We start from the raw sequence: 22949 nt of genomic DNA on the forward strand, positions 1-22949 counted from the left end.
GGTTTGGTATAGATGAAGTAGTAAACTGGATTTGACCTTGGCTTTACAAGAGAGGCTAGAGAGTGGAACTGGATAATCGCCTCTTCGATTGGAGACCTGAGATTAGTGGTGTGCCTCATGGATCAGTGCTGGGTTGGTAGTTGTTTGTCATCTACATCTCTGATCTGGATAATAATGTGATAAATTGGATAAACAAGTTTGCAAATGGCATAAAGATTGGAGGTAAAGGGGACAGGAAAGGAGGATTTCAAAACTTGGAGGAATTTGGACCAACTGTAAAAATAGGCTGAAAAATAGCAGATTGCATTTAATGCAGCCAAATGTGAGGTGTTGCTTTTTTAAATAATTTTTTTAATTTAATACTTCACCGTGAACCATATTAGTAACAATATATGCAAACATTCATCATTTAAAATATACACAGTGATATTTTCATTTTTTTCCTCCCCTTCACTCCACCCTCCCAAAGATTCAAGTCAGAAAATAATTAAAAACAAAATTTTGGACGATACGATTTCTTTTATTTTCTTCTCCTTTGTGTTCTTCTACTGTTTATTTTTTTAAATTCTTTCTCTTTCATTTCTTGCTTTGAGGTGTTGCTTTTTGGAAAGAAAAACTAAGGTAGGACATGCTTGGTAAATGGAAGAGAACAGTGGAATGTGGTAGAACAGAGGGATCTGCAAATACAGATGCATAATTCTCTGAAAGTGGCATTGTAGGTAGATAGGGTTGTAAAGAGAGCTTTTGACACATTGCCCTTCATAAATCAAAGTATTGAATATAAGAATTGGGCTGTCATGGTAAAGATGAATAACACACTGGTGATGCCAAGTTTGGAGTACTGTGGGCAGCTTTGGTCACTTACCTGCAGAAAATATATCAATAAGATTGAGAGAATATAGAAAAGATTTATTAGGATGTTTCCAGGACTTGAACAACAGGGAAAGGTTAAACAGGTTTGAACTTTATTACCTGGAACATAGAAGAATGAGGGGAGATTTTATAGAGGTATATAAAATTATGAGGGGTATGGATAGAGTAAATACAAGAAGGCTTTTTCCACTGAGGGTAGTTGAGATACAAACCAAAGGACATGGATTAAGGGTCAAAAGGGAGAGGTTTAGGGGGAACATTCAGAGGAACTTCTTCATGCAGAGAGTGGTGGGAGTGTGAAATAAATTGCCAGCTAAAGTGGTGAATGAAGGCTCAGTTTTAACATTTAAAAAAAATTTAGACAGGAACATGGATGAGAGGTGTATGGAGGGATATAGGCTCGGTGCAGGTTTGTGGGACTAGGCAGACTAATAAAAACACAATGCTGGAAAAACTCTAATGGGCAAACTGTGTACTTAACAGAGCAAAGTTAAAGATACATAACCAACATTTCAGACTTGAGCGCTGAAGGGCCTGTTTCTGTGCTGTGGTTCATATATTTAGCTGCATCCCTGACTTCTAATTATAGTGGAAGTGATGCCCAATGATCTGAGTTGCCAGAAATGAAATTATTGTTCAAATATTCACAACTCCTTTTCGAAAGCATAGCATGTAGTTGGTGCATCATGCTTGGAAGGAGAATACTCTCCATCATTTAGAAACTTTTCATTCATCTCTGAGCCAAGCTTTCAGAGATTCATCATTATGCACTGCATTGTCAACATGCACCGCAAATTGCTAGGAGAGGAGAGAACAAATTCACGCACCTTGACCTTTTCACTTCCAGCAGTTGCCATGTTCCTTTAAGGTCTTTAATTGGTCTTTAATATCACCACGGGCGAAAAATGTACTGTTAAGAAACAAATTCTTATTCCAATTTTCTTTGGGTGGCCAAATCTATTTTTTAAATTTCAGGTTAGTTGATCTCAAATGAATCTCAGATCGGGCAATAAAGGGCAAGAATTTAAAGAAAGCGAATAGTACGTTTGAACAACATAAGAATGTATGAAAAGGAAATCATTCTGGGCTTCTGGGCTTTGCTAGGAAGAGCAAACATTTTTGGCAAGTCCACTTGCCTTCATTTGAGTTGCCTATGAGACAAAATTCTCTCACAATGCAGTTTGGCAGTGACCTACAGGATTGTGATCCAGTTTTTAAGAAGGAACTAGGTTTGGGTAAGGAAGAATTAGCATGGTTACATGCGGTTGGAAAACTCTTGGCAGTTGACAAAAAAGACCAATGGGAAATGGGCTGGGGCGTTAAAATATAGTACCTTAATGCAGCTTATGGTTATCATGGGAAGAAGGTGAATGGTGGAGGTGATTGTGGAATATGGGGAGGGTGGGAAAAATGACAATGGGGAGCAATGGCATAGGGTCTCCATGAGGAAACTACTCTTACTTTGAGGAAGCTCCAATGATTCCCAAGTTTGCAGAAGAGATCAGGAACCTCTGCTTAGATGCAGCCTTTGGGTCCACAGATCAAAGAGTAAATGATTCTCCCCTATTCATTTATATAAAAAAAAAATCCTGACTTATTCAGAGATCTGCTGGCATCAAAGGTTCTCTAATAAATATCTTACAGGAGGAACTTTGAACATTAAAAGTTATGTGCTGGGGGACTGAGAACACACAAAATTATACATAATTCGCTAGTAACTACATGATGTACTCTTCATTTTATTGAATTCATTGTGACGATGGTTATCATCTTCAGATCCAGGTTCTGTCATTAAATAATTAAAATGTACTATTTGTGTTGATTAAGTGATCATACGTGAGAAATATGATAGGGAAATTAAACCTGTGTTGAGGTAACTGTAGGTCAGAATTATTCAGTCCAATTTCCCAATAGGTAGGAATTAATGGGTGAAAATACATCAAATAAGATGAATTATGATTACCAGGCATGATTTACATGTAAAAGTCAGACATAAATTGATCCAATTTTGCATTAAATTTTGTCCTTCAAATTTAGAAAAAGCTATTTAGCTGCTGAAGGAGGGATGCAGAACAATGTAAACACGTTAATAAGATATACTCCACTAAAAACACAAATTGTCCATTATAGAAGCACACGTTAATATGAAAGGTGCATCATTTGACCAGTGAAGTACCAAGCATTCTTCTGATTAGAAAGAGGGATATAATATGTGACTAGATCAATATTGCCAGTTTTGCATTATCAATGGTTGAAAATAATTTCCGGGCAACAGAGTTATAAATAAGAAAAGGGACCACATCTTCCAATGGATTTAACATTTGGTGTTTGTTATGGGAATAGAAATGAGTTAACAATTGTAGCTTTACAGGTAAGCATTGGTTTCTAGTGTTAGTGAAAAATATTAATCAAGAATTCTGTAGTCCACGTAAAATGAACTGAAGGGCTTCAAGATCATTTACATGAGATGTACTTATTATTAAATCTGATAGCCTTTCTCAGTAATAAGTTTGAGAAAATTGGATAATTAGTTTTATTCAGTAGATAGATTAGCTTCTGGAGCAGGAATCAGAGCTGACTTTAATTCATTTATGGTGGAGACATTTTTTAACATGCAGCAACAAACATCTCAAAAGAGGTGAGCAAGCCTATTGACACCCACACCGTCACACTCAAATAAATTTGTTGTCAATACAAATGAGCACACTTATCCAGAGGTGACTGTTACCACAATGCTTGTTTACAACTTAAAATATAATTGCCCTTTTAATATTGATGGTGCCAGAATAAATGAAACAATTTGTATCAACCATTAATAAAGGTGGAATAAGGTCTGCAGGATAGATTAAATGGACTCATTAACTAACATTTATCTTCACTGCATGCTGTCATGTCCATGCATTGTGGTTTCAAGGGACAATCCTGGGTTTAGATTGCAAAAGGTGTTCAGGCACCCATTACTGAGGCTTTCACATTAAAATATATTTGCAAATGGAAAACATTTTTGAGTGAAAGTGGATTCCAAAATGTACAAAGGAGAAGGAGGGATACTTGTGAATTAGACAGTCATGGTTTATTAAATCTTATCCGGGACAAGAGAAAATGATTCAGAATGTTGTGGGAATGGGAAGGAGAATGGCAAGGAGGAGGGCTTGAAGTGGCAAAGACCCTCTTGTATTTTCCTACGGCAATTTGTTGTTATCTAGAAATTTCAAAAGTTAAATGGGTAGACAACCACATGAACAACTTGCATTAATGCAGCGCATTTAATGTAGTAAAACATCCCAAGGTGTTCACTGCTACCAAACGTGGCAAAGACCCTCTTGTATTTTCCTACGGCAATTTGTTGTTATCTAGAAATTTCAAAAGTTAAATGGGTAGACAACAACATGAACAACTTGCATTAATGCAGCGCATTTAATGTAGTAAAACATCCCAAGGTGTTCACTGCTACCAAACAAAATTTGATACAAGAGGTAATGGGATGGATGACTGCAAGTTTAAAAAGAAACGAGGAAATAGAGGTGAATTGATTAAAAAGGATATTGCAGAGCGCAAGGCCTTTGCATTTGAATGCGTGGCTGTAGCTGGTCATAGCATCAAATTCAGGGATTTAGGCCAAAAATAAAAAACTGTGGATATCTCAAAAGATTATTAGGATGGGAGCCATTTCTGAAATGGGGAGGAACAAAACCAGGGAAGGTTTCAAAATGGATCTGAATATCTAAATCAGAAGTAATTCTGAGTCAACAGACATAGTGGTGAAGGCATAACAATTTGATGCAATTTAAAACATAGGCATCTATTTGAGATGACATCACCTATGTAAACAGCTGTCAGGAGCCTGTTAGAATAGTACATCCAGTTATGACAACAGCTCATGCAAGGAATAGCTGAAGAAACTTGAACAGGAATGACTCATCAAGCTTCAGAAAAGAGTAAGGAATTAAAATTGAATGCATTACTCCCTCAAATAATTGGTAAATTTATGGCAGTTCCGAATAAATCTTTCTGAACAAGAAGCTTCTAAGATGGGAGGATACAGATATCCTTTTATTACTTAATAATTTGTCAATATATGGGCATTCTCAGCAAGCCACCATTTTATTTCTCATTCTCCAATTGCACTTAAGCTGCCTTCTCAAACTGCTGCAGTTTTGGTGAAGGTACTTCCTTTCTGGTGATGTGTGGGGAGTTCAGGATTTGGACCCTGTGGCACACTGGCGTATGACTTGCAACCTAAAAATGCTTGTATTTTAATACTCCTGTCACCCATTGTAAAGGATGCAGATTTGGGAGATTAATTTAAAGTGATTGACAAGTAAATGCAACATATTTTGTCAATTTAGTCATAAAGTTTTACAGTATGGAAATAAGGCCTTTGGCCCAACCAGTTCATGCTGACTCAGCTTTCTCTCAAAGCTAGTATTAAATCACCTCTAATTTAGTCCATGTCTCTCTAAACCTTTCATATCCATTACCCATCTAAATAAATTTTAATTCTATCTGCCTCTATTACTTTGGATGGTGAATAGGCTGATTTGCCTTTAAGTTTCTTCAGCATTGTTGGTGCTGAACTTATTCAGGCAATTGGCGAGATTTCATTATTCTTCTGACTGCTGCACTGTTAATGGTTGAAGAATTTGAAGTGTCAAGAGTGTCATGTTACAAGCCCAGAAGACCCCAAAATCCAGCAGCAATAGAAATTCACCAAGACAAATCGTTACTTGAACAGAAGTTGCTTTTAATTTTCTTTAAACATAAAAACTGGATCAAACTTCAACATTACTATTAACTTAACCTAATTAACCCCCTTCTAATTCTAAGCACCCGTGTATGTAATGTATATATGTTCAGGAAGGTTCTTTGCTTTAATAGTCCAATCATTCATTTCTCCAAGTTTACCAGCATCAAGCAATTCGTATACTGTGCACAGAATTTAACATTTATGAATTTTCATCAGGCTCTGGTGCTTAAAGGTAAATGGTTACCATTCAGGGAAGTTCTTATTGGTTTCAGAGAGAAATTTGTTGCTCGTTGGACACACACAAACTGATTTTCTCCGATCAGTCAATTCAGTGCCTTGCTTAAGAAACTTGCCCCATCATGGGTTTTCCAAATGATAACCTCTTCTTCCAGGTCTCCACAGAGTTCCCCTTGTTTCCCTTATCCCTTATTTCAGGTCAAACACTCTAGCTCGCCATTTTCTCTTGTGAGGACAACAAGGATTTTCAACAGGCTGAATTCAGAACTCACAATCATTCTTCAAAATGGGGTTTTCAACAAGCTTGCTATGTTGCAGCTTCAAAAGCTACTGCAGAACTGATCTCTCTCTCTCTCTCTCTCTTGCCTTTCTCTGCTTGTAAAAAGCAAAACCCCTTCAAGGCTCCAAATCCAATCCTTGAAAGATCTTTATCAGCACCTGCTTTTGAATGTTTTTCCAAAGTAGTTCCATTGTCTCTGCAAAGTCACAGAGCCTGAATGTCTAGTTTCAGCAAAGCTCTTGCATTTTAAATAAGATGTGAAATGTAAGTATCTGTTTGTGGTGAACTATAATAACCCCCCATAATCTTTTTTAAAAACATATTTATATATTTTAATAATATAACCCATATCAGTCAAAATACCAGAAGTGAAGGCAGGACAGGTAAATTAATGGCACTTCATTTGAAACTCACATTGTATTTCATTAAAAAAAAACTGCTTTATGGTTTTAAGGCAAAAGTACTTGACTTTTTTTAATTGTAAAGCATTCAATTACCGACAGGAAAGACAAAAGTTCAAAACATCTTTTACTTCTAATTGTCCTTGGTCTGAATGCCCACCTGTTAAAGGAGTAGCCAGGAACCCACACATTATATGCCACCATTTCTTCACTTCTCCATAGAGTGGACAATCAGGTAAATACCACTGATAAAACACGTACCTACTTCTTTAAACAAAATGGTGTTGCAGATTGGGTTAGCTCATGTCTAGGGCAAATTGAGGACTGTGACTCCTTTTCATCACGTGGCACTATTGATCCAAATAATTCAGACCAGCAAATCTTATTTACAATCATGAATTCCAATTTAAGCTGATAAACATTGGGCTTCATTAAGAAGAATAAATTGATTCACGTCATGTTTAGAGGGAACAATTATATTCAGATAAGTATCATAAGTTTAATAGAATCCCAGCAAATAAAATGAGTAAGAATGCAATTTAGCATCAAATTAATAAAACATTGGAATAATTGTATAAGGATAGATGTTTCATTTTTGGGAGGGAAAGCGACTGGCAAAGAGAGAGAAACTTTAATTAGTCAGGTTAGAGTATGGAAATAGATCTCCAACAGACTGGATATAGCATGCCAAAAATAACTGTAGAACAATTATCATTAATTTTCTTTCAGATTTGGGATGTTTAAACATTACCACTACAAATTAAACTTTGCAATTATCTTCTTCAGTCTCTAAGCACGGTTTAATGCTGAATAAGCAAGCCCAACTGTAATGTTCAGGAGGGAGATGTAGGAAAAAGAAAGGTTCTGGAATTAAGAGTATTGGGATTAAATTAACACCCACCTTGGGTAAGATAGCTGTAATCAAAGTATCAATGAAAACAATCTGGCAACTAAAATTCTTTTGAGAATGATTTTGAAGCTATGTTAGCTCTTGGGACATTGCAATGCAAGGTTTATCAAATGTGACAAGAAAGCTGTGCATCACACACAGAGAAGTAAACTTTATAATGAGTCATGTTAATTTCAAACATCTGTATACCATGAAGATATGATCAGAATAAAAGAGATGAAATATGTTCACCTCTACTGCACCTTTCAAAACATTAAATTCCTTTAAGTAGTGAAGAGCCAATAAGGTACTTCTGAAATGAAGTCACCATTATCAGGCAAGAATTCTGCATGCAATAAATTAGCAGCAGATAAATAAGTACTAAACAAGCTGGGTTTTTTTGGTAGGCAGTAAAAGTGTTGGCCAAACCATCCAAAGAAATGTTCTGATCTCTTTAAAATTGTAGCAAGGATCTTTTTCTGTCACATCATTGCTTAAATTCTCATTCAAAGGAAAACACATCTACACAGAGCCCTGCCATGGCACCTCACTGAAGTCACAGATTCATACAGCATGGTAATAGGCCCACTGGCTATGTCTTCATTTACCATTAAATATCATCTACACTTATATTTTTTTTCTGGCACCCTGGTCTACTCCACCTTCACTGGGGCAATATACACTTGCCAATTAGACTAACAACCAGCACATCATTGGAAGGGAACCAAACCACCCAAGGGAAATTCATGGGCTCACAGAGAGAATGCTAAACCCCAGCAGAGGCTAGGATTAATCCTGGGTTATTGGGGCAGAGAGGCAGCAGTGCAGCTGTTGGTACCACTGTTTCAAGACAAATTACATGCTGCATCCCAGTGAGGAACTCATGCTACCTGAGAAAAGTTAACTGTGCACTTTTTGAACCAATAAGTCTCTAAGTTAATCAATGAGAATATCTAATTTAGAATATTAATAACAGTCAAGAAAGGCCTACAAATTCAAATGATATTGGAAAATATTCAGCGATTTGTCATAGCAAGAGGATAAAGCTGGTGCACAAAAGCAAACTTATTGTAAAGACAATTGTGGTGTAGATATACTTCAGCTCCCGATCTCAATTTGGAAGAGACAATTTCTTCCTGATTTTTATCTTGCAGTGAATTTGAACTTCTCTATTTAATCAGTCAATTACGTTTTAATCTTTGAATCAATAGGATAGAGACATACACATTCTGACCGTCACCATGAGAGACTTTGTCAACCTCATCAATGACAGTCTTGGTGTAAAATTACATGTGCAATTTAAATTAAGGAATTTGAGGTAAGCTCTTGCAAATTTTCTCTGAAATTAGATCAGGACCTTTACACTAGCTTTATGTTATCTTGTAATAGAGTAGAAATGATTTCACAGCAAAAAAAAACCATGTTATCACAACTTTAAATGGTGAACTGGAGACGATGAATAAAAGATACATGTTGAATCTGCAGAAGAAGTTACTGAGGAAGAAAGTTACAGAGAATAACTTTCAGGATAGAGAATGACTTGCTTACACTTCAATTTTGTGCATTGTGAGGTGGTGGACAAAGCCAGTATTGGAGCCTCAAACTCTTCGAGATAGTGCAGGAAGTGACTGATAGCCTATCTTGTGGTGAATTTCTACCATTGCTCACCAGGGCTTTTATGTGATCCTGATGCATGGCCATGAAGTTCTCAGCACCATCCTGAGAACTTATTTTGTCCTCAGCCTTCCACCATCAGGAACAACTACCCTTATTCACTTTGTGCGGACCCCTTATCATTTCAGATGTTTTGACCAAACCTTCCTTCCTTTTCTAAAGAAAACTTTTGCAACCTCTCCAATTCATCTTTGTGTCTGTGGTCATTTATTCCAGGAGCCATTCTTGCATATCTGCTCTGGACCCATTTTATTTCCTTAATATCTCTGAGACCAGAATTCAGCACAATTCTCTGTTTGAGGCTTTATAAAGATTCAGCATGACTTTCCCACTTTTAGGCTCTAAACGTCCATGGATTAAGCCAGGAATAGAAAGAGAGAGAGAGAGAGAGAGAGAGAGAGAGAGAGAGAGAGGTCCTTTGTTCTTGCACTCCTTTTAGAACAATGCCCTTTATTCCAACTTAAATCACAAGGACTTTACTCACATTCCACCTGTCACAATTTGGACCCACTCAAGGTTACATATTTGTTCAAACATTCAACATTTCTTAAGGCATTGCTCTCTTTATACATTGAGATCCACTCTTAAGGCCTTGCATTGACACCTGCTCTTGATCTTTGTCTGCAATAACGCCAGCTCACTCTAAATCAAAGCTGACAGGGTCTACAGGTCCATTTTATTCTCCACTATATCTGGAGCATAACAGTCATTTCACATTCACATTATTTAATCTTATCAGAGCAATTCCATTTGTTTTACCCAATGTCCTCTCCATCTTCGCTGCTGTAAATGAAACACAAAAGTCTGCAGACATTGTGATTGTAGAAAAAAAAACACACAGAAATCCTAGAGGAACTCAGCCAGTCTAGCAGTGTCCATGAGAGGTAAAGATATATAACGAAGGTTTCGGGCCTGAGCCCTTCTTCAAGGTATAAGCAAAAAGCAGGCAGGCATTGGAATTGAAGACTGGGAGAAAGAGGAGTCCAGACCAACAGACAAAAGGTGTTAATTGGATATGATCAGCGGGAAGGAGAGAACTGATTTTGGCTCTGAAAGGAAAAAGGGAAGAGAGAGAAAGAACTAAAGGAAATGGGAGACAAAGATGGGGATTGGGGTTAACAGAAACTTCTCTGCTATTCAGATGAACTTGCTTCCCTATTTCTCTGTTTGATGAAAGGTGTTGGACCTGAAACATCAATTGTTTCTCTTTTCGTGTTTTTCCAGCATTTTCCTTTCAGATTTCTAGTGTCTACAGTTTCTTTTGATTTTCCTTTTTTTCATAATAGCTCTTTCATTTCCCCTATCAAAATATATTGCAAAACACTTCTTCACATTAAGCTTCATCTTCTTCACGTATGCTCATTTCTCCAGACTACAGTATTCATATTCTTTTGTCATTTATCACTCTACCACTGCCAAGTTTTGTATCGTCCATAAATGCTGGCATTGCCAGTGATAGTCAGAGCCTGTGAATGAACTGACAAAATCTTTTGTATTCCTTCCTCTTCCTCATTCCATGATTCATTTGTGGAAGGGGTTTGGTTTTTTTTAAATGTTTCCATCTAGTTGGCAAATGTCAAATTCCAATAGTTGGGACTTCTAAAAGGCACGAGCAGACAAGTGGTTTGCATCTGAGTGCAAAGCGATTGGATTGGTCAGTTGGTCCATTGTGTGCTAAGGAATATCATCCTTTAATAAGTGTTTCACTGGTCAGCCAATTGTTCCACACACACTATGCTGCTAGTTAGTAATACAAAATTGTAATGTGAAATCACTCTGCATGTCATTGTAAGCCAATTATTTCTTAAAAAGCTGTTCTCAGAGTGTGGATATTGCTGGGAATTACAATATTGTAAAGGTATTTCGACAGTGCTGTGAAAAAAAATGTAGTTTAAACAGTATCTATTGTTACGAGCCCAAAGGACACTATGTCTAGGTGCTTATGGTGTTTCACCTTTGTGCCTTACCCTGGTGGATGGGAGAGGCTATGGGTTTTCAATGCATTTGAAAGGATAGAGAGAGAGATTCTATTATCAGTAAATTGTCAAGTCATGTTTATTGTCATTTGATTGCACAATCTGATGAAATAGCGTTTTCCGGTCCTCGATGCAAAACTTGTAGACTCACAACCAAATATAACACACATTCAGACAAATATATATGGAGGCCAAGTATTTTATCTATTAAATAAATAAGTATTATTTTGTACAAATGAGAGTTGTGGATAGTTAGTGTGAGCAGTTCCTTTGATCATTCTCACTGCCCGTGGGAAGAAGCTGTTCCTCACCCTGGTCGTGCTGGCTCTGATACATCTGACCGGAATCTCTTCCTCAATGGGAGCAGCTGAAAGATGCTGTGTGCAGAGTGGAAGGGGTTGTCAATAATTTTGCATGCTGTCTTCAGGCATCGATACTAGTAGATCATGTTGGTGGGGTGGGGGGGGGGGGAAGGGTGGGGGGAGGGGAAGAGAGACTCCTGTTATCCTCTCTGCCACTCTAATGGTCCTGTGGATTGATCTCTGATCCATTTCTATGCAGCAACCATACCACACTGTGAGGCAGCCGACCAGGATGCTCTTGATAGAGCTCCTATAGAAGGTTTACATAATAGTGGTCAATAGCCTTGCCCACTTCAGTCTTCTCACGAAGTGTAGTCACTGTTGACAAGTGAAGAGATGTTGAGTGTCCACGATAGGTCACTAGTTAAGTGAACTCCAGGAACTTGGTGCTTTCCACTCTCTCCAGAGTTGAGGATGTGTAGAGGAGGGTGGTCGATCCTGGTCCTTCTGTAGTTCACGATCACTTCCTTTGTCTTGTTGAGACTCACGTTTTTACTTTCGCACCATTTCATGAGATTTTCCACCTCTTCTATGTAGCGTGACTCATTGTTGTTGCTGATGAGGCCAAATACTGTGTGTGTCATCTGCACACGATGATAATGTTGGAGCTGGATCTGGTGATGCAGTCGTGGGTCAGTAGCATGAACAGGAGCAGGCTGAGCACAGAGCCCTGAGGTGTGCCAGTGTTCATCGTGATGGTGTTTAATATTCTGCTACCAATCTGGACAGACTGTGGTCTTTCTGTTAGAATCCAATTACAGAAAGGGGCATTGAGTCCCAGCAAGAAACCATTCCACAGATGATACTAAGGCCTTGTTGCTTCACTCCGTGCTAGTTCATCTGGAGTATGATGCCTCCTCCACCAGCCTCTGGGGAATGATCGTATTAAATGCTGAGCTGAAGTCAATGAACAGCAGCCTGGTGTATGAGGCATCATACTCCAGATGAACTAGCATGGAGTGAAGCAACAAGGCCTTAGCATCATCTGTGGAATGGTTTCTTCTATTGGCAAACTGAAATGGATCCAGCATCACTGGGAAGTGTGCTTTGAAGCATTCCATTACCAGACACTCAAAGCATTTCATAAGTCAATGCCACAGGATGGTAGTGATTGAGTCCTGTTGTTGTTACCCTCTTGGGTACTGGGATGATGGTGGCTGTCTTGAACCCTATGGACTGCTGCACTGAGATGTTGAAGATGTCCATAAAGACCTCTATTAATTTGTCTGTGCAGTCCTTCAGTACCTGACCTGGAATGTTTTATGGTCCCACCGCCTTATGTGGTTTCACCTTGGCTATGCAGAGGGCCAGTTCATCATGTGGACATGGAGCCTTCTTTGGCATCATCCTGTTCTTCTCATCAAACCTTGCACAGGTCTTGGAAGAGCTGATAACATTAGCACTCATTCCTTTCCATAGATAGGCTCATTGATCTATATCGTTCAATTTCATTCTGCCTAAATACAATGAAATGTTAAAATTGCAGTACTTCCACATTTTGCCATGGTGGTTAGCTAGATTAGGTGAAACATTTTCATTCTGATATGCTCGCTGAGACTTTTAACTCATCCTGCAGAACCCTTTTGATTATACCAATAAAATATGTGTGATGTTAATTTTATGTAACTTTGGTGACAAAATTAGCAATTAACAGTAAATAGTCAGACAAAGCACTTTATTGATGTTAAACCTATACTTTTACTTTCAATCTGGACAATTCAGTAGTTTGACAGAAAGTTTTGTTATCAACTCTGCAATGTCATAATTTTCTCAGTAGTAAGTTACTGCAAATGAAATTTCTCTTTTCTCTGCATCTAAGATTTTATTGTTATTTTCTAGAAAGGAGAAGCGAACATAGTACGTGATAACTATAATACAATATGGATCAAATATGACTTTCTCACCCATATCTTCATGAATAATGAGTATTATTAATATTAGAGCACTGGAACCGTCAGCTAAAAATATCAAAGTCCAGCTAATTTGTTTTCCAATAACCTGATGATCTTGTGGTAACAATGATAATTGAGTTATTGTTCCTACCATACACAAATTTAGCCACAATCTTCATGTCTCTTAACCCCTTATAAATTTGTCAAACAAAAGAGACTGCTATGGATCCCACTAACATCACTTTCCTGAGAAGAGGACATTTTCTGCTCAATGACCTCAGTTCCATGAGTCATTCAACAACATACTCTTTGTAAATTATTTTTCAAGCTAGTTTTAATACCAGGTTTCCTTATGGGAATCCATTGCCTTACCATTTTCACTTTTCAAAAAAGCACCTCTGTTAAATTGGTAGGTTATAACCTTCATGAATTTATCATTTATGATTTATTTCTATCCACTATTCCCTTTGCTTTGCTGCATGCTGATAAGGGTTGAAGTTCAATCTATTAACATCCCTAAATCTCTTTTAGCTACGAGCTTAACTATTTCAGCTGCATTCAGAAAGATTTTATTTACTTGTATTAAATACTGTATTGTACATACTTCTAGATTCAACGTGGCCCAATCTTGTCCACCCTCTTGCAGATTTTCTTTAATGCATGTGGTCATTCCTTGAAAATTCACTGCTAACATTAAGCTATTTGTGTTTTGAAATGTAAAGCAAATTGGAAAAATAAGACCTCATTTAGTTCTGGAAAAAGCTTGGCGAACCCCGTCTTCAGGTTTATATTGGAAACGTGAGAGACTACAGATGCTGGAGCAAGAACTCAGCAGGTCAAATAGTGTCTGTGGAGGCAGAGGGATAATCAGTGTTTCTGGATGAGACTCCGTCAAACTATCCATTTGCCTCCACGGATGCTGCTCAACCTGATTAGTTCCTCCATCAGTTTGTTCAGAGTTCTATTTTGCTTTCAGTAGGAATCTACATGCACAGAAGAAACTTTGAGTTACAACTCAAGGACCAATTCTTTGAATGCTCAAGTGATTTCTGAGAACTTAGATGCATTTTCCTCATTATTATTATTCTTATTTGAAAATTGTAGGTAGCACAGTGCTAGTTTCATGGCAAATTGTCCAAGAGGGTGATATGTACTCAAGTTGTAACTTATAAATTTGCCCTTTTATGCAAACATAATCATAAACATCCAAAGGGCTAAGTTCAAAATGAGCACTTGAAAGTTTCCAGATAAAGCAGTGTTTCACATGAATCTTGTCCAACCTAATTGACTGCATTTGCTGCAGTTGGTGTCATCTCCTCTGAGTTCCTTCAGTGGTATGTTTTTTTTTCTGTTCCAGATTGAACTATGTGCAGTCTGTTGTAGCTACAAAAGAAGCTGTTGGATTTGCAAATGAAAATGCATCCAGTATTGACGAACTTTCCAGAAAACTTCATTGCAATCTCAGGAGCAAGGCAGAGATCTGGAAGCAATGTTGTACAGACCTTGGAAGCTATTAATTCTTGCATGAAAATAATGAGCTGTTCCATCACCATACTTGCAAACCTAACCTGCATCATTTGGGTGCAAAACTCCCAGATTCCATTGCAGCATTGGCAGGAACAATCAGACGTTGGCACATTCCAATGGTAGCTTAGAATACTGTCATGCTATTTATGTTCTTGTCATGCAACCTCAGATTAGTGCTATTATGGCTCTGGGTAAATGTGCCTTGATGATCTCAAGACAGATCTTGCTCTGAGGGGATGGTAACAGCTCTGTCGACTGAGTTTGCTCTCCTCTCACTCTCTCCCACCACTGTCATTTAATTTTTGTAATCAGTAAGCTAGCCAGACCAGAGTTCCACTGTCCAAAGCAGGATGTTGCAGCCTAAAATATCCAAGCCCAGAGCTACTTGAAACCTCCCTCAAGTCTTTTATTCTTAAGGACCTTGAAAAACATCAACTCATTTAGAGAGATATGACAAAAAGCTGGTAGGTATCAATCAGCAATTAACCTGCAATCATTAATGGTCATTTCAAACAGTTATTCCTGCTGCTGAACATGTGTTCAGCAGTGCAAGGTTAAGAGAGAGCATTAGATGGGAGTGTCGAGCTCCATTTTATCAGTAGTGAACATTGATTGATCTCATGATCTGTCTATGGTGTAATCCAGCCAGACCTTTGCAACTAACATGCTTTCAGCATTCTGAATGGTGGAGTTGGTGTGACAAAAGTAGTCACATGTAATGCCTGTTGTTTAGGAATGATTTGGCACTTGCAGTGTTCATCAACATGCATCAAAGGAATGAAATCTACCAGCTCCAGGTATTGAAAATCTGATGATGTATTAGATCATTAGCTAGTTACGTAAATCTCTATCTTCCTCAATTGAAATAGCTTCAAAAGAAACAGTTCACTCATTGAAACTTCTCACTTTGTTTATGCACCCAATTGAAAATGTAAAATATTAATTGAAATCTCTGCAGATACTGATCAGTTTAGAGAACAAATTTCATGTTAAATCAGATCTTGATTCTACTTTGTCCTGAAGTTAGGTGGACTAAGAAACCAATGAAAGTATACATTTGGAGACATATAAAAGAGGCTGACTATGACTGTCAAGTGTTTTGCTCTATTGCAGTAGTCATGACCTGCCAAGTGTGTGTGTCATTTAGTAATATTTTGCTATTTATTGTACATTTTGGCTGCTCCTCCTGAAGTGTGGTTGGGCTCTAATTTATACTGATTTTTTTTAAAAAACTGCCATCATTCTAAAACACTATCTTATTGTTCAGGAAGCTTGCAGATGCAAATGGGAACTGTTTTACTTTGTCTACTACCAGAATAATCCAGTGTATATCCTGACTCCAAAGGAGGAGCCAGATTATTCATCTATAGTGAACATTTACAGCAATTGGCCTCCTTCATTATTCATTTCAAAATCCCTTCTATGCAGGAGCTTACTGAAAGATATTGCTGGTGGCAGTTTGACTCATTTGTATCTAAGTGGACCAATTCTTGTCAATCCTTGGGCCCTTTGGTCTACATGTATAGGCCTACACAACTTTTACTAATTAAATGATGCTTGATATTTCCCATGTGCTTTTGAGTCAGAGTTAAACAGCATTTTGTCATTTGGACTAATGAAGAAATAGGCCTAATCCAATTTGACATTGCCAGCTATACTGCAGCTGCTATGTCACCTGTTGAAATTAGGAATGAAATGGTGATAGAGAGCAAGGCAGATTGCTTCTTAATAAATGGTAATTGTTCATTCAGAGTGTCATTTCAACACACTTCTAAGGTTAATGGTACATCTTTGGTTTTTATGAACCTATGAAACTGTCTGTTTGCAAGGAAGAGGAGAACATAACCACAACTGAATTATATATAAGCTGCATCAAATGTTCACACTGAGAAACTAAGTGCAGCAATAGGCCTGTTTTAAATGTCTTTATGGATCAGGCCAGCAGGAAACCTACTTGAGAGCTTGATGCACTTGGGTCCAAAGTCTTACCTTTTAAAAAAAAAAATTAAGTTTTAAGAAAATACAGAATACAGGATTCAATTAATATAATAACAATAATACAATGAAATGGAAAAACATTCATAAGGTCTGGAAAAAAAAAATAAAAAGTGAAAATAGAAAAAAAGAAAAAGCAACAGGAGCAAGGTTTGACATCTTAGTCGCATCATTTAAAAAGTATTAAATTTCTAATAAGGTGTACACTAATAGACACATCAAAATAAATTGTACAATCTAAGCAATTAAGTAATCTAAATAATGTTGCCCAATTTCAACGAACATACTATCTCTATTCCTAAGACTATAAGTAATCTTCTAAAGGTGACTACAACTTTGCACTTCCATGTTCCAAAGATCAATATTACTGCTATAAATTTCCTGACAACTGACCAAACAATTTTAGTAAATTTAGATTTACTTCTGGAGAAGTTGGCTTTTATAACTGCCAAATTCTCCAGAAGTAACAATTCAGGGTCTAGAGGGAAGTTCACCTCTGCAAATTTTTGTCAATAGGGTCTTAATTTCATGAAATATATAAAGGTACCAACATCTATACCACATCTAAGACACCTATTGGAAAATTCTGGTTGATTTTTATGTATCTTTTGAGGTGTGAGATATAATTGGTGCTGAAAATTATAATAGATCAGTCGAAATCTAGAATTAATTAAGGTTGTCATACTATATACACATAGATATGTCCAGCATTGTGGATTAATTATAATACCCAAATATGATTCCCATCTCTCCCTCAATCTATGTAGCCCAGATTTTGGGCTTTGATCTTGGATCAGAGCATGTGTATTAAAGATAAATTTGGTTGCATTCCCCTTTTGAATTACAATTTCCATGTCTGAACACATGGGTCAGACCATTAATGGTCTCCAATTTTCCCTCAAAAAAAGATTGCAATTGGAGATAGCAGATGAATGTGTTAGGTAAATTATATTTAAATCCCTCAAAAGATATAAATTGCCTCTGCTGGTCATAACAATCTTTTTTAATATTTTAATTTTGATTTTCCAAGACTTGCACAAATCCAGAAGCACAATACAATCTTTCTCAACAATGACGTATTACATTCAGAGGTCTTTATCCCCCTGCCCTCCTCTCCCTTACCCACAAGGAAAAGATATGCATCATTGAAATAAAATTACGTGTATTCCCCTTTTGATTAAGAACCTCCATGTCACTACATATGGATAGGGCCATAGACTATCCCCTTTTTCAAGGGCATGATTACATTTTTATCCAAATTTATCTTGTACCCAGAGATCTTAACATAATCTTTCAGTTTGATCTTCAGCCTGGCCAATTATACACCCAGGTTTGGTCAAATATACTGCACATCATCGGCAAATAAATTGATTTTGTGCTCCTCCTGGCCCACCTTGAACCCCTTTATTTCCGTCAGATAATCTGCCAGTTGTTCTATAACTGATATAAACAATGATGAGGACAGTGGGCAACCCTACTGGATCTCCCCAGATGGAACACTGGAGACATTTGCCTGTTTGTTATAATTTTAGCTTGGGGTTTATCGTACCTTGTTTTTACCCAATTAATACATGATTGTCCCAATCTAAATTTCTACAGTACTTTGAACAGAAAGTCACAATCCAGTCTGTCAAAGACTGCCTTCGTGTCCAAAGCCATGGCCACGCCTGGATCCACACCCAACTGTGCCAAATGCATTATATTACATATGTTTTCTGCTGATTGTCTCTTTTGTCCAAATCCAGCTTGGTCTGGATTTGTCAACTTTGGTAAATATCGCACTAATGCTTTTGCTGTAATATTATAATCCACATTCAGCAATGAAATTGGCCAATAGAAGGAGAAATTCTATGGATCCCTATAATTTTTTGGGATCACCATAATAATTGCTGTTGAGAAAGACTCCAGGAGAGTATGTCTCCGCTGTCAGATCCACTACCCTCATAAGAAGGGGCATTAAGGTAACTTTGAACGCTGTCAAATTTGACGGGGAACCCATCCTCCCTTGGTTATTTGTTGGTCTGTTATGAGCCCAAATCTTTCTTGATCTCATCTGTAGAGAAGGGAGGACTCAGTGCCCCCCCCCCCCCATTCATCCTGATTCAAATTTGTAAATTCCATTGTAAGCAAGAAATCATCTATTTTAACGGGATACCCATTGATCCTGATTTGTACAATTCTTTGAAAAACTTTCTAAATGTTCTGTTTATTTCCTTTGGTTTATGTGAAATAAGAGGTTATCATCTGGAAAACTCTTATGGTGCAAGTTTCTTTGGCAAGGCACTGAAGCGGCTGATCAGAAGGAACCAGTTTGTGTCCAAACAGCAACAAATTTCTCTCTGAAAACTGACCAAAACCTTCCTGAGCAGTAACCATTTACCTTTCAAGCACCAAAACCTGGGGAAATTCATAAATGTTATATTTTGTGCACAGTACAGGTACACAATCCTTTATCTGGAACCATTGTGGGACAGTATGTTACGAATTCCAGATTTTCTGGATTTCAGAACAAAAGCCAGCTGCCCCAGACTTAAGCCCACCTGAATTGTGCTGCTGTATCCAGTCATGCTGCCATCTCTCACCCCCTCACCCGCCCGAGTCGCGCTGCCCTCTCTCTCCCCCTTCACCCGCCCAAGTCATGCTGCCCCCCCCCCTCTCTCTCTCTCTCTCTCTCCCTCTCTCCCTCTCTCCCTCTCTCTTCCTTCCTCCCCCCCCCCCACAGTAACTGTGTGTGGGTGGGGTGGGGGAAGGAATTATCAATGGTTTGGGTTAAGACCCTATATTAGTTCAGGTGCTTCTTGGTTAAGTGCATAGTGAGGACATGTCACAGAACATCCCTTCACAATTTCATTTTCAAGCAGGGCCTGCCATGTGATGGGAGTTATGACCTTTTGTTAACTTGATTGAAGGAAAAGGAATAAAATGCATTGGTCTTTGGTGACACTCTACATCTGATGGAAATGCACCATTCACTGTAACAATTGCCTTGCCCATCTGTTGCTTTAGACTTGACCTCTAGCTTAATGAAAGCAGGAAAAGTCAGATCAAAAAGAGCACTGTCCATTTGGTTCACTCTTGACTAATTTGTTTGTTGCATGATTCATTATTAATTATTAACTAATTATAGAAATCAAAATCAACTAGATGTGTAGTGGGAAGTGTGCTGAATGGCTGAATCACAGTCTGGTATGGGGACACCAATACTCCTGAGCGTTAAGCCCTGCAAAATGTAGTGGAACCATCCCAGGACATTGCAGGCAAAACCCTCCTCACCATCGAGAACATCTACAGGGAATGCTGCCATCAGAGAGCAGTAGCAATCATCAAGGTTCCACACCACCCGGCTCACTCTCTGTTCTTGCTGCTACCATCTGGAAAAAGGTAAAAGTGCCACAAGACTCACACCATCAGGTTCACGTGCAGCTGCACCATCAGACTCCTCAATGACAAAATCAATCTGAGACTAATTTAAGGACTCTTGTGCACCTTTTGATTTTTTTTTCTCTCTGTATTGCAGTCAGTTTACATTTCTTTATTTGTTTACATGTGAACAATAAATGGTTATTCTGCCTCACCTGCCGGAAAAGAACCTCAGGCTGTATGTGATGTCATGCATGTATTCTGACAATAAATATGAAATCTATTAATGTAGTAAAGACTAGACATAATATGAAAGAACCCTAAAGCTTTGAGACTCAAAGGTCCAACTTCATCTCTTTTCTCCCCAATATCCAATAATGACCAAGTCCCAGATTAATTTGTTGTGTCTAACAACTTTATTTTTCAGGAAAAAATAATTTAATTTGCATTGTAATTAATTAATAGCAGCTGCTTCTCCTGTCTCATTAGGGACATTGTTTATACAGTGAATAATAACCATCCACTCACTGAAACATTATTTCTTCAAATGTAATTTTGTTTGATGTAACGTGTTCACATTTTCTGAGAAATACTCTAGGTCGGATATGTGTTCCCATTATAATCAAAGGTTATGACATCCATCACACGAAGTCCAGCTTGAAAATAAATTCATTTGCGGAAGGATGATCTGTGACATCTTCTCCTTGTACATTTAATCAATACACTGTAAATTTCCATCCTTCTCTTGCATGGAGGAAGGAGAGAAAATATTCCCACTCCTCCTCCAAGTCAAAATTCAAGGCCGACTTTCACCTACTGATTATCTACTTTTCCTCAACTCCACTGCCATTCCTACATTGCATCCACCCAGCCTTGATGAGAACAGTTATTTCCCCATGGAGCCCGAGAGCCCACTTTTGTTTCTCCTATTTCTGTGTTTTTCTTGCTCCTGCCTCCCTGCTTGCATGAACTGTAATCTTCCCAAACCTTCTATTTCTTACCTCCTTTTCTGTTCCATTGCTTTTCCCCATCCCTCTCTTAAATTTGCACTTCTATATTTTCATCCCTTCTCTTTTGCCCTTATCCTTTATCTTTCTCCATCCATTCTTATTTTGCCACCTTTCCTTCTGTCCATTCTATTCTCATTCTTCCCTTTCTTTTCTCTCCTTCCACTATCTCCACCTTCCTTTCTTTCTCTGTTTTTCTATCCTGGTTCACTCTTCCTCTTTTCCCCTCCTCCCATCTTGGACTCTTCCTCTTCTCCCTCATTCCTTTCTACCAATTTCCACTTATTTCACTGCCTGGTCTTCACTCTCCCTCTTTTCCCCTCCTCCCATCTTGGACTCTTCCTCTTCTCCCTCATTCCTTTCTACCAATTTCCTCTTATTTCACTGCCTGGTCTTCACTCTCCCTCTTTTCCCCTCCTCCCATCTTGGACTCTTCATCTCCTCCCTCATTCCTTTCTACCAATTTCCACTTATTTCACTGCCTAGTCTAAAGTTCTGCTCACCCTTTGACCCTCCTTGACTTTAGCATTCTACTTGACCTTGACTTTCTACATGAAGTCCCTGAACAGATCCAATGTTGAACACAAGGGAATAGCATACTAAAATGAAGGAAATGAAGCAAAAGTCATGTCTTGAAAGGAGCTGAAAAAATAAATAGCATGTCAAATGCTCATGATGGATAAATGCGAAAGATTTTATTGCCTTTAAATATTTATGATTCTGCATTTGAAAAGAATATAGATAATAAAAAGGTTTATGGAGGGTGCAGGGAATGATTTGAAACTGTTATAATATTGATCTATGAAGAAAGGCCAAGGAAGCAAAATCAATTAACAAACAAAAAGTTTAAAGTGGATATGGTTCAATGATCTAAATAAAGAAATCAATAAGGTGAATACAGTGGAGTTTTTGTGAAATAAAAGCGCAGTCTGAAGTCGTAAACTGAAATAGTCACAATTTATATCTGACGTGCAGAACTAATAACTTTGAGCAAGTAGGTATGTATTTTCATCAATGAAACATACTGCCATCTGGCGTAATAAATACCCAGCCTGTAGAAATGCTTGATGGGAACTCTATAGTTTTAAGTTTCAGCTACAAATGAATGGATGAAGCAGTAAAGGAGTATTAAGGAAGAAGCAGGTTCAGAGATGATTGTTTTGACTTGATGACTAAGGGGATTGCTACTTTTTCACTCATGAGTTGGATTAAAACTCATTATGAAGACCATTGAACTAAAGGAAGAATGTAAAGACCCATCATTCCTATCGATTGAATAGAGTACAGTACATGATGGTGAACATTGTTGAATTGATCATTGGGCAGTGTTCACACAGAAGAAAATATTATGACTTAGTTGCCTTTAAGATAGAATTTACTAGAGTAGTTACTTAAAATTCTGTGTTAATATTGCTAAGATGACAACAGAAATTGCCTTTTGAGCAGCCATCGATGGTGCTGGCAAATGGTCTGATCTTCCCTAAACCTTTGGAATGATGTATTTATGTTGAACACTGAAATGCTGGATTCCCCATTGAGAATAGTTAGCAGTTTCATCCTTCATAACACTTAAATGCTATTGCCAACAACATTGATCCACTGTGCCCAGAAATTGTCTGCTTGGCTCAAAGACCGAAAAAGATGCCTTTGGAAACTGTGCCTGAAAAACTGTCTGGAAGAGAATAAGAACAGGTCTGTGCTGAAGTTAACAAAAACCTCAAGATTACTG

General features: G+C 37.9%; 1 protein-coding gene across 3 annotated transcripts in view; it reads right to left on the reverse strand.

Moving 5' to 3' along the window:
* Window positions 1-22949, reverse strand: part of cnmd (chondromodulin) — a 97008-nt gene that overhangs the window by 71007 nt on the left and 3052 nt on the right. Inside the window, exon 2 of one of the 3 annotated variants that reach the window (XM_069890644.1) lies at window positions 1701-1783. The exons of 1 other annotated variant lie outside the window; for it this stretch is intronic. The gene's annotated coding sequence lies outside the window, so the exon portion shown is untranslated. Of the gene's footprint in view, window positions 1-1700; window positions 1784-16655; window positions 16848-22949 lie in introns of those variants that run through there. One more of the 3 variants, XR_011342032.1, reaches the window with a different exon arrangement.

The sequence above is a fragment of the Narcine bancroftii genome, chromosome 7, assembly GCF_036971445.1.
Source record: "Narcine bancroftii isolate sNarBan1 chromosome 7, sNarBan1.hap1, whole genome shotgun sequence".
NCBI lineage: Eukaryota > Metazoa > Chordata > Chondrichthyes > Torpediniformes > Narcinidae > Narcine > Narcine bancroftii.